The 12232-nt window shown below is 42.0% G+C and overlaps 1 protein-coding gene and 1 pseudogene across 1 annotated transcript in view; one reads left to right on the top strand and one right to left on the bottom strand.

The window, feature by feature from the left end:
• Positions 1 to 12232, top strand: part of Schip1 (schwannomin interacting protein 1) — a 726814-nt gene that overhangs the window by 512679 nt on the left and 201903 nt on the right. The gene's annotated exons all lie outside the window — the stretch shown is intronic.
• On the bottom strand, positions 3919 to 4100 carry LOC125394177 (thioredoxin-like protein 4A pseudogene; annotated as a pseudogene).

Genomic DNA, 12232 nt, shown 5'->3' with positions numbered 1-12232 from the left:
AAAGTAAACTCTCTCTTATCCACTAAACCTGTGAGGGGCAAAAACCCACATCCCAAGGACAATTCTATATTCTGAAGTTTGTAACTGAGGTCAGAAGACTCTTGTCTTCTTAGAGTTTTCTCACAAGAACTCAGAAACCTCCTGACACAAGACCCCATTCTCACAGCTCCTCATGTGGTTTGGGAACCAGTGTATTGTGAATTGGTCAATGTTCTTTCTCTTTCTAGTGTGTGAAATATTTTGAGTGCTGGTTTTAACGCTTCTTTAAAAGTTTGGTAAAATTCTGCACTAAAACCATCTGGCCCTTAGCTTTTTGTTGTTGTTGTTGTTAGAAAACTTTTAATGATTGTTATAGATCTGTTTAAATTGCTTGTCTTGATTTAACTTTGGTTGGTGGTATATATTAAGAAAACTATTAATTTCTTTTAGATTCTCCAATTGGGGGAGTACATGTTCTTAAAATATGTCTTTATGATTCTCTGACTTTCCTCAGTGTTTATTGTTACATCTCTCCTTTCACATCTAATCTTGGTTTTGATCTCTTCACCTTTTAGCTAATTTCTATAAAAATTTGTCAATGTTACTGATCTTCTCAAAGAAACAAATCTTTGTTTCATTGATTCTTTATATTCCATTTGTTTGGTTGATTTTTTGTTTGTTTGTTTCTATTTTATTTATTTCAGCCCTGAAATTAATTGTTTCTTGACATCTACTCCTTTTGAGTGTGGTTTCTTCCTTTTGTTCTAGAGCTTTTATGTGTGCTGCTAAGGTACTAGTATGAGATCTCTTCAACTTTTTTATGTAGTCAGATGAAGAGGGAGCAGGAGATAAATGTTCCATGCTAATAAAGGTATCACTATATGGCAAAGCATAAATAAGAAATATGGGTTAACTTAAAATGTAAGAGCTAGTTAGAAATAAGCCTGAACTATTGGCCAAGCAATTATAATCTATATTAGGCTTCTGTGTCGTAATTTGGTAAGCAGCTGCTGGGTGCTAGGGAACAGGCAGTTGGGGTAAGAAATATCCGATTACAGTTTCTTCTCCTTTCTCTTCCTATTATTCTTAAATTTTGTCTTTTCATAGTGTCCCAGATTTCCGGGATGTTTTATACTTGGAGGTTTTTTTATTTTATATTTTTTTTTTAGTTTTAACATTTTCTTTGATCAATGTATCTATTTCTTCTATCGTGACTTCAATACTTGAGATTCTCTCTTCAATCTCTTGCACTCTATTGGTGAAGCTTGCCTTTGAGGTTGCTGTTCAAGTTTCTAAATTTTTCATTTCCAGGTTTGGGATTTCCCTAAGTTTGGGATTTTTTTATTGACTCTATTTCCATTTTCAGGCTTTTAAGTGTTTTATTTATTTCCTTCGACTGCTTGCTTGTATTTTCATAGATTTCTTTAATGGATTTGTGCCATGGTCATTGTTCTTTTGCCGCAAAGAGACACCATAAATACAGCAACTCTTATAAAACACAGCATTTAATTAGATTTTTCTTGCAGTTTCAGAGGTTTAGTTCATTACCTGCTGGAGACGGGAGCAGGGAGGAAGGATAGGCCTCAGCAGGTGGGGTTGCAGAGCTGAGGTGAGACTGGAGGTTGGATTTGGAAGATATGAGGTGAAGATATGCAATTAGCCTACCTACTTCCCTAGCCTCTGTGGCCTGCAGGTTCCAAGGGAATGCCTACTGAAGATGGGGGTTAGGAAGAGAGAAGGGGTATGAAAAGCTAAAAGAGAAAAACTGTGTGATCTGCTGGAGATGGGGGCAGGGAAACCACTGCAGGTAGTCTACCTGGAGCTGGAGGTAAGACTGGTGGAGAGGGTGGATTTAGAGAAGAAGAGGGAGAAGTGAAAATCTACTGTTAGCCTACCTGTTTCCCTGGCTGATGTAGCCTATAGGTTCCCAGGGAACAAGAAAATGTTTTTAATGAAGAGGAAAGGGTAATCAAATCAGATGGCATTTCTTTATTTACTTTATTTTGAAAAATAACATCATAAGTAGTAGAATTTTTAACAGCCTTCAGAAGGTTCACCACTTTTTCCCCCTTTTGTACATTTTTAGTTTCTCAGAGTAGAGATTACAATTTAATTTCTGCTTGTCCTTTTCCTTAAGATCTACAAATTCTGCTTGTATAAAAGTCTAATATCTATAACTTTCACTGAGAAAGGAAACATTCTTCTTCAAAAAGAGGGAGAACAGGCCATGGGCCTGTCAGAGAAACTTTCACCAGACAGGAGGGGAGGGGGAGCATGAAGACTAACCCAACAGTCCTGACGACTCCAAGAATAAAACCCAGAAAGATAACGGCTGAGAGCTGGGAAGCATCCTGAGTGGTCCCCACTTCCTATTTGGAGGACGCACATAATTAGTGCAGGACAACTGCAAACAGAATGCAACACAGCATGGTAGCAATGAAAGGAGGTGCCGCCTTGGCAGTCCTTACACTTCTTTAGCCCCTGCACAGCTGGTTCCAAGTGCATGTGTGCCGTCATGACCACAACAGGTTATCTGGGAGGTTCCTGTTGAGCCTTGAGAATGAGAAGCCATTCAGGTCATTCTGAGATGACCCAGAACCAGTCGGTACTACAGAACACAGTCAGAGTTCAGAAGAAAAAAAATGTGGCCAAAATACAAGGACCTGTAATGTTCAAGCAGGCTGTAGAAGGTAGAAGCCAAGTCCTGGGAGCCATCTTGGACATCAGTGTGATCTTTGTTGTCATTGCCATTAGCATCTCCAATTAGGTTGCTGGGGACCACTGGACCCTGAAGTTCTTGTGAATAACTTGTTTTCCTCTGCTCTGAGCAGCCTGCAGCTGCTCTGAGCACGAGACCCTGATGGGTCTGGAGCTGAAAGATCCCGAGAGCTGGGCCGTGACCAGAGCCTTACATAAGCTGCCCCTGAGCACAATAAAGTGAGCATTCTTGGCATTCTTGTCTCAAGGATGTCCCTGTGGCCCCATCTGTCTGTCTGTCTGTCTGTCTGTGTGTGTGTTTTTTAAATCTTAAGCCTAGTTCCCGTAGAGCGTAGCGAGTAGAGTGCAGAACAGAACCAGTGTAGTTTTACATTAGGTTCCCCTGCTGACGAGCTTGTCCGTGTTGTGGGATATTGCTTTAACTATGTAAAGAAATGTTACATCTGCTTCTGTTGCAGAATATGACTTTAACTATGTAAAGGTATGTTGTATCTGTTTGGGCTGCATTTGTTTAATTGTGTAAAGATTTTATCCATTTTATCTTGCCTGCCTAAGACACCTGATTGGTCTAATAAAAAACTGGCCAACAGCTAGAACGTAGAGGGATAGGCAGGCCTGGCAGCCCAAGAGAATACACAGGAGGAGGATTCTAGGCTAGAGAAAAAATAGAAGAGAACAAGGGAGAAAAAGAAGGTGAGTAGTCCTCCCCCCCCCGCCCCCTCCCCGCCATGCCCTGGAGCCAGCCATCAAGGCAGCTGCTAGACAGACAGACAAAGAAGAAGCAGTTAAAGTAGAACATACAGAACGAAAGATTAAAAACCTCACGGCAAAAATAAATGAAGAGAAACAGGTTAAATTAAGAGATAGTGAGAAAGGAGCCTAAGCTAAGGTTTAGGATGCTGATATGTCAACAGTATCCGCTTCCATTTTGGTCAGAGTGTAACCCGTAATCTTACCATCCCCATCCTCAGCAGTGTAGGAGAGCTGGGGGCAAGAGAGGCCATGATAGAAACAGTGTTTCATCTGGCAGTTCTCAGGAAAGCAAAGTAGATTGCAGTACAGCAGTTCATCGGGTCAGCTGACCAAGCGCAGCAGATGTTCAGGCAGAAGCAGATGCTGCAAGGAGAAGCCTGTCAGACTGAGGACCAGAAAGGGGGCCATAGAGAACAAATGATACCAGCATGGGTTTTCTTTAGAACAACTGCAGTATCCAAGCAGGGCTCACACAAGATGAGGAAGATCTCCCACTACCTTCCAGTTCTTTTTGGCAACAATGTACAGAGCCTTATCCATCTTCGTGTAGATGAGGTCTCAATCATGTCCAAACTAATGATGGCCAAATAATCCTCCTCCCATAAGATAGTCCAGTCAGTCCATCAGCCATTGTTCAGATGCGGGAGCATGTAAGACCTTGAGTGGGACTGCATGGCCAGATGCTGCGGGCTGCCTTGTGTGAGTCCACATACCAAAGTCCAAGTTCGCCACTTAACAAACATCTAGTTTCTTTTTCTGCATGCTCCCTTTCACTTCCAATTTATTTGAATACCTATTTTCGTGTAGTTACAATTAGAGCATAGATAATAATTTCAAGTTTTAGGATTTTTTTTCCTCTTTCGTGAGTCATTAAAAATGTTATCCACATTATTTCAACATTTTCCAACTCATCATTTTTGCTCCTGAGTAACAATTCTGACTGGCAGGCCTCCGTTCGCCAGTTCAGGAAAAGGTGCCCTTCTCCTCTGCCCGCCTTCTCCTAGCTTCCCTTCACTGGACTTGTCGGGGCTTGGACTGGGACAAACTATTCCAGTTTAGTTGGCGTAACTTGACCTCATCTCAGCCCCATTCCTCAAATCTTTTCACACGAGTCTGTAGCAGGTGGACTGTACAGGGGTAGTGAACAGGTCAGAGGGAAGCCCAGTTAATGTGTTTATCTTATTCTTGTGTTCTGAGGCTCTTTCCTCGTCTTTCCTCCAGATGGCATAACAAGCTCTGGGTTTTGGGTATAGCTCAGCTCGTAGTAGTGATTGACTAGCATAAAACCCTGAGTTTGATCCCCAGAACCACACAAACAAGATAGAAGAGATGGAGTCAAACCTAAGTTAGCTTGAGATTGTGAGACCAGACCCTGTCTCTAAATAAATTAAGTGTATTTTTTTAACTCGGCTCAGCTAAAAGTAAAGGCCTATGATATCAACTTGAAAATATAAATGAAATTTAAAGCATGATTCAAAGGTCTAGCCCAAGGAAAGAACTCAAGAAGTATTGGTTTCCTCCTTTTTCCTTTCCTATGGTAAGTGAATAGCAAGTGTCTAAGGAAGATACCTTCTTGGGTTCAGTAACAGCTCCTAGTAAAGTCAGAGGATGGGTGGCTCCTGGGGGAGGTGGGGCCTTGGACCAGGGTATTGAATGGCCTGCTCCTCCAGGTGGGCTGCAGTGCTTGCATTATGTCACTTCCTATGAGCTGCAGTGCTTGCATTATGTTACTTCCTGTGAGCCGCATTGCTTGCATTATGTCACTTCCTGTGAGCCGCATTGCTTGCATTATGTCACTTCCTGTGAGCTGCATTGTTTGCATTATGTCACTTCCTGTAAACTGCATTGCTTGCATTATGTCACTTCCTGTGAGCTGCAGTGCTTGCATTATGTCCCTTCCGGTGAGGCCGCCATGAAGTTGTTAAGAACTACAAGTTTAAATGGTGGATAATAAATTCACAGAAGAGAGTGGTTAGTGCAGGTGCTAAATCTCTGAGAACTCAGAATCTTAGAGAAAATGGAGTTTGGGTCATAATTCTGGATGACAGGATCCCAAACACCATAATCCTAAATGTTAAAACCTCAAAAGATCAAAATCCCAAAAATACAATAATAGAAAAAAAACTTCATTTTTTCTTCTTCTGTTGTGTGTGTGTATGTAGTATTGTTTATGTGTATGGTATCTGTACACGTTTGTATGGGTGTATGCACAGAGGCATGCAGGTGTGTGAGGGCCTGAGGCAGACAGCTGGAATCTTCCTCAATTGCTCGCCATCTTATTTTTTGAGCACGGTCTCTCCCTGAGCCCGGAGTTCTCTATTTCAGCAAGACTGGTTGCCCAGACAGCAGGAATCTGCCTGTTTCCTCTTCCTTCTCAGCTCTGATGTTGCGGGCGCAGACCTCTGCATCCAGCTTTTCATGTGGCCTCTAGGGATCCAAATTCAGGTCCTCAAGCTTACACCACGAGCAGCATAGGGACCAAGCCTTCTCCCCAACCCCACTTTCGTTTATGTTTATTTTTGAAATATCATAAAAATGACAAAAAGGAATTTATTGCCAAGAAACACAAAAGAAAAAAGAAAAAGAAAAAAAGAATTTATTGCCACTTGTACACACAAACCCAGACGCAGGCAGACACTGTGCACAACTTTTACAAATAAAATACAGGATTTGTAAATGGATGAGAATGCCGTCATTAGTCAATGTGAAGAATGTGCTTTTTTAGTTAATTTGATTTTTCTGATACAATGCAGCTTTTTGCTGTTTCGTCTCAAGGCAAACAGCACTCTATGTATGATGGAGTGAAGGTGTGGAATTATCACAACTGAATAACCATAGTGACAACTGTCCTGCATACAGCCAAAAAAATGCATTAACCCTGCCCACAATTAGCTTTTATATCTCCCTTGTATAACATTTTCCCATAGTGAGAACTCCAGTCAAAACTACAAAAGTCTTAAATTAATCTAAGTGTCAGGGTTTCAACATTTGGGGTTTTAATTATCCAGAATTAAGATATTTTTTTTATGACATCTCCAAGGGTTCTCATCTTTCAAGGGTTCACCTTTGGGGGTTGTAGCTTTTTAGGATTAAATCTATGCAGAGGGAAACTATGTTCTTTTACCTAGAAACCCTTTGAGCATGTTACCATAAGCATGTCTGGAATCAATGTCATGAGGACTCTAACAAAGGATTGACATCTTTGCCTGACCCTCTTGATCTAGGTCTAGGTCCAGAAACTACGGTTTCTTCTGCTAATGCGTTACCAAAAAAAAAAAAAAGTTCATCTACCAAGTTTCAAACCAAGGTTTTATTTGTATAATCCTCTGGTGTCTTCGATCATCAATCTGACTCAAGCAGCAGATTGAGAATGCTACCCTTAACATCACAGGGTTTCCTATTTCAATAGGAAATTTCCTATTTCCTATTGGTAGTTCCCTGAGTACCAATGGAGAGATGCTATCCTTAATTAATGCCAGAGGGATGGAGAGGTGGCTCAGTGGTTAAGGGAACTAGTGCTCTGGTAGAGGACCCAGGTTTGGTCTCCAACATTACATGGTGTCTCACAATCATCCATAAGTCCAGCTCCAGGGACTCTTATACCCTCGTCTGACCTCCAAGAGCCCCAAAGATACATATAGTACACATGCATGCATCCAGACAAACTACACATGTACATTAAGTAAAATAAATAAATCTTTTGAAAACTTGATGTCCTAAATTGACAATATAAAAATAGCTCTAATCGTCCACTGAAATACTACAGTTTCTGGTAGTCTAAAAAGCCCTCTGCGCTTCTTTGGAGGAGAAATTTTGCTACAGAACAGTGGGAATTTTAAGACCTCTTTCTCCTTCGAATGTAAAAGCTACACATAAAGAGAGGGCTGGGGAAATCTTCCAACTTTACATTTGGAAAGAAATTGAGAGAGCAATTTCCTGCCAGCAGTACTGGATATAGACCAAGTAGATACAATTTCCAAAAATGGTTAATTGAATCTTGACCTTCACATAATTGAGCTGTAGCTTGGGTACCTGGTTCTTCCTGTTCCAGGTGAGTGCACAGTACCTTTCCAGCTAGCATTGAAATGCCTCAAAGACAAACTGAGGAGAGCATTAGGAATAAGTGGAAATGCTCATGATTCTGTGGGCACGTTCCAGATACGCCAATAGGCAAAGTCCACATCAGTCCTGCCGAACCAGCATTTATTTTTCACGCCTGCACCTCCTGTTGCTGTGGGGATTTAAGGTTCACCTAGTAGTGAGCATCACAAAAATAGGACTACAGAGTCTTTCTCTTTCTTACGGTTTCAGTTAATAGGTTTTAGATATTGTTTTGGAAGTGAATCCACCCATTACTAAGTCATTTACGGAACGTGATAGCTGAGGGCAGGTATATGGTGATTCATGTTAGATTTCCAAAGCAGCGGCCACGGTCTGCTTCCGCCTTCACTTTGGGCCTTACTCTGCCTGGGCCAGTAACCCCAGTCCCTGGTGAACACACACACACTCCACTGTGGACAAGGCATTCTTTAGAGCAGAGGTTTCCTTTCATCATGTCAGGATCTACTCAACCTTAGAACACATGGGGCCTTTTCCAGAACTGTCAAACCGCATGCAGAGTAACACAATATTTTTATAGTTAAAATTACGAACAACAAAAAAGCAAATGATCGCACAGTAAAAATTACCTGAACCCCCTAGCCTTACAACAAATCCTGTCATTGGTTCAAATATAAAAGTCCCCCCTTGGCCCACGGTTAATTCCAGAAACTGTGCTGATAGGATAAATGGATATTTCAGCTCAATTTGCCTTGAAACCTGGTCTGTGGGGTTCACGCAGCAGCCTTCAATCCCTCCCAACTGAGCTTCTCAATTGCTTTCTGATTCCTGACAAATTGGTTGAACAAGCTCAATGTGTCCGTCACACCAGGTCCTGGTGCTGGGCTGATTGCTATGTAGTACAATTAGCTGGGTGGTTTACTTAGAAAGCTGGTCCCCACCGTAAATGACAAGCTCCATCCCAATGGCCTGTTCTCCTGTTTCTATGGCAAGTTTTCCTTCCAAATAAAATTGCTCTTTGCAACTTTGGAGTTGATTAGCATATCCAACATTTATAGAATGCTTGCCGTGTCAAGGAGGGAGCTTTGGGGGCCCTGTACTGACCCTGTAACTTAGCAGCTCCAACGGGAATCTGATGCACATAGCACAAAGAATAGTAACAGAGGAAGTTCCTACTCACGCCAGGGCAGTCCTTAAGATGGCTTTAAAACGGTCACTGCTATGCAGTCCTCTCCCTCTATAATATTCTTATTACATTCCAGTGTCCTATCTTCAAAGGCTTCCTTATTCGCATGCATTCCTCTTACCCCCCAAAAATGCCAGTTTGCACCACAAACACACACACACACACACAGAGAAGAACAAAAGTACTAAAAATAGCATTTATGAGTCAGCAATGACACAGTAGGGAAAAGCCCTTGTAGCCAAGCCTGAAGATCTAAGTTTGATTCCCAGGAGCCACAAGTCAAAGGAGACAACCTGCTTCTGAAAGTTGTCCTTTGACCCCCACACTCAAGCTGTGACACTCACGCCCACACACATATGCACGTAAATTGATCAATGTAACTTTTAAATCAAAAAGCATTTACTTAGTTAATCTCATGCATGTATTCAAACCGTCTTTTCAGCTGCGTCTTACAAGAGTGAGCAGCTTAGGTGGACTCTCTATCCTCTTATACCAGGGGGCTGGTAGAAAAAGACTCCTGAGAAATGACAAACGTGATGGCTGATTCCAAAGGTCGACTTGATCATATTAAAAAATGTCCACCAGGTGTAGCGGTGCATGCCTTTAACCCCAACTCTTGGGAGGCAGAAGCAGATGGATCTCTGACTTCAAGGCCAGCCTGGCCTACAGAGCTAATTCTAATGCAGCCAACACTACACAGAGAAACTGTCTTGAAAAAAAAAAAAAACAACGAAGGGAGGGAGGAAAAGAGAGAGGGAGGGAGGGAGGGAGAGAGAGAGACAGAGAGAGACAGAGAGAGAGAAAGGAAGGCCTGGTAGAGGCATTAGTAAGGCATTCCTCTTAGGGTATGTCTGCAAAGGCTTTTCTAACAAGGCTTACTGGAGGGAGGAAGACCTAACTGAATATGGATGGCATCATCCCAGGTGAATGAAAATGGAAAGGGAGCCGGCCAACTGGACACTGGCCTTTTCTCTGTTTCCTGACCCACTGAGATGTAAGCAAACCGTCTTAGAGATGCCTGCCACTGCGCCTTCCCCTGCGACAGGTTCCAATTGCAAGCCAAAATAACTATTTTGCTCTAAAGTTACTTTTGTCAAGCTTTTGGTCACAGGAATGAGAAAAGCAGATGATACTATGATTCAGTATTACAAGAGACAAAATAAAAGTCTTCGTGTATTTGGGGGCACTTAATGCAACTCTGAAGGTCAGCGAAGGCTTCCCATTCCCAAAGGAGGGGAGCCATCCTTTAGGTGAGCGCCAAGGGCATTTCAGGAAAGGAAAGTATCCCATGAAGGGCCTAGATACAAAGGTACACTGGTAGAGGTCCATCTCCTGGGTGAGAGAAGCTCACTGCAAAGGGAGAAAGGCAGGAAATTGGCAAGACATTAGTAGGATGGAGAGGTAGGGATGTTGAGTGGTGAATTCTGCAGAAGATTTGGCTAAGGAAATTAGATCTTTAGCCCTTAAGTAGTGAGAAGGCTTGTGTGGTTTTAGGATGAGCGTGACATGACATTTCCAAGAGGTCCCCCCTGTAGTTGCCCTTGAGAGAAAAAGAAAACAGTTAGGACCCACCTAGAACCAAGCGCAGGATGGTAGTGGGCTGGATCGTTTGGCTCCTGGAGAACTGAAGAACTGTGGGACTTTTCTTTACTGCTCACAAGAATTTTACTGACTTGTGGGGGGAAGGAGCGCTTGGGAGTAAGCAGTGACAGAGAACTCCAATCCAGATGGCTAGATTCTGATAGCTGTAAGCACTATTTTTATAACTGGAATGTTCGATGGATGAAGACCCACTATGTGACGATGGATGAAGACCCACTATGTGACAAAGATGACAACCTCAGGTCAGATGTGCTCATGTGAAGAGCCTTTAAAACAGGAGAGCTGTCTAATATGGTTTTGAACAAGCATGGATCTTGAAGTTGAAAAAGGAGAGAGAAGTAAGCCTGGAAAGTTGTTGACTATTATTAAATAGATCGCAATTAATGCCAAGAAGATGAATATGATCTCATTAGACTCTAGGTCTACTGAGGTAAGGACAGGAGTTATTCACCTCTGTATTTCCAATACTCGGGATCTACTACTGTATCTAGAATACAGTAGATTCTTTGGGAATTTTGTTGAAATAATGAAATCTGACAAACCATTGGCTTAAATTATAAAGCATTTTGAGTAGAAGATACTGAAAAACAGAATGTGTTATTGTAGTGGTATGAATCCACAAAACTTTTAGGAAAACTTACTGGAATGAAAAATCTAAATGAGAGGGGAAAAAAAAGTTGGGTGGAATAATAACTTCTTTGAAGACAAATAAAACGCATTTCACTTGTACAAATTAAGGCACTGCTACAGCCCAAAATTACCAAAGCAGATTGCAAACGCTGCTTTATTGTGATCATTTGTACAGAGTCAGTGACGGCGCAATTAAAATTTGATAATCGTATTTGTCTGTGTATAATAATTAGCAAGAGACAAAGAGAGTAAAGGGATAAAAAGAAACAAAAAATCTAGCAACCAATAAGTCCTACACTTGGCGCCTCCACCCAAGCCTGCCTTCATCAAAGGTCTGTCATGGAGGCTTGCTCGCCATCCTCCATGGTTTCCCTCACAGAGTTTAAACGTGGCAAGACAACATAACTCCTCTGTGTATTATGATGGTAATTTTGCAATTATTTTCAAAGGGAACTCATTGTATCTTTTTGTTCTCTTATTGAAATTATGAATCCGTTCTCTGGGACCAATGTCTGCCACAATAGTAACAGATATTGGCTCCAGCATTCCATGAACAGGTAAGTCCCAAGTTTTTAACCATGTCTCCTTTCCCTTCTCCTGTTTCTGAGGGTGTGGGGGGTGCACACACGTGCGTGCATGTGTGTGTGCACATGTGTGCATGTGTGTGTGCATGTATGTGTGTAGTATGTTGTATGTGTATGAGCATTTGGAAGGGAGGCTTGTACCCAAAGTATAGAGGCCAGATGATAATATCAGCCACCCTCGTCTGTCATTCCCAGCCTGTTTTCCTGAATTAGGCTGTCTCACTAGATCTGGAGCTACGCTGGCCGTCAAAACGCCAACAATCTTTCAATCTCTGCTTCCCATGGAGCGAGGGGTATAGGCATATTCAGTCATACCTGGCTTCTTACGTGGGTTCTGAGGATTTGAACTCATGTTCTTGAGTTTGTTCAAGAAGCTTTACCTAATGAGTCATCTCCCTAATCCCACTCCCTTAATTAAATTGTTATTTATTCTTTCCATCTATTAGAAGGCATTACTGGGAGTTTTCTTTGAGATTCTGTATATAATCCCATCACCCATGTGAGACTGACAGACAGACCTCAAGCCAATCTTAAGTGAATCTGCATCCGATTCATGTAGCAATGGGCTGTGGCGGGGAGAAAAGTGTTGGGGAGTGATCTGGCAGCTTGTCTGGGCCTCTCTTGTCTTGACTCTAAACTGAGAGATTAAGTTGTCTCCTTCTAAACTCCCTTCTCGCTCTGTAATTTTACAATTCTAACCCCAGGAACATTTTATTGTCTT

This window comes from Myodes glareolus, chromosome 20, assembly GCF_982192425.1.
Source record: "Myodes glareolus chromosome 20, mMyoGla1.1, whole genome shotgun sequence".
Classification (NCBI taxonomy): domain Eukaryota; kingdom Metazoa; phylum Chordata; class Mammalia; order Rodentia; family Cricetidae; genus Myodes; species Myodes glareolus.
This window is presented reverse-complemented; position numbering and strand designations above follow the sequence as displayed.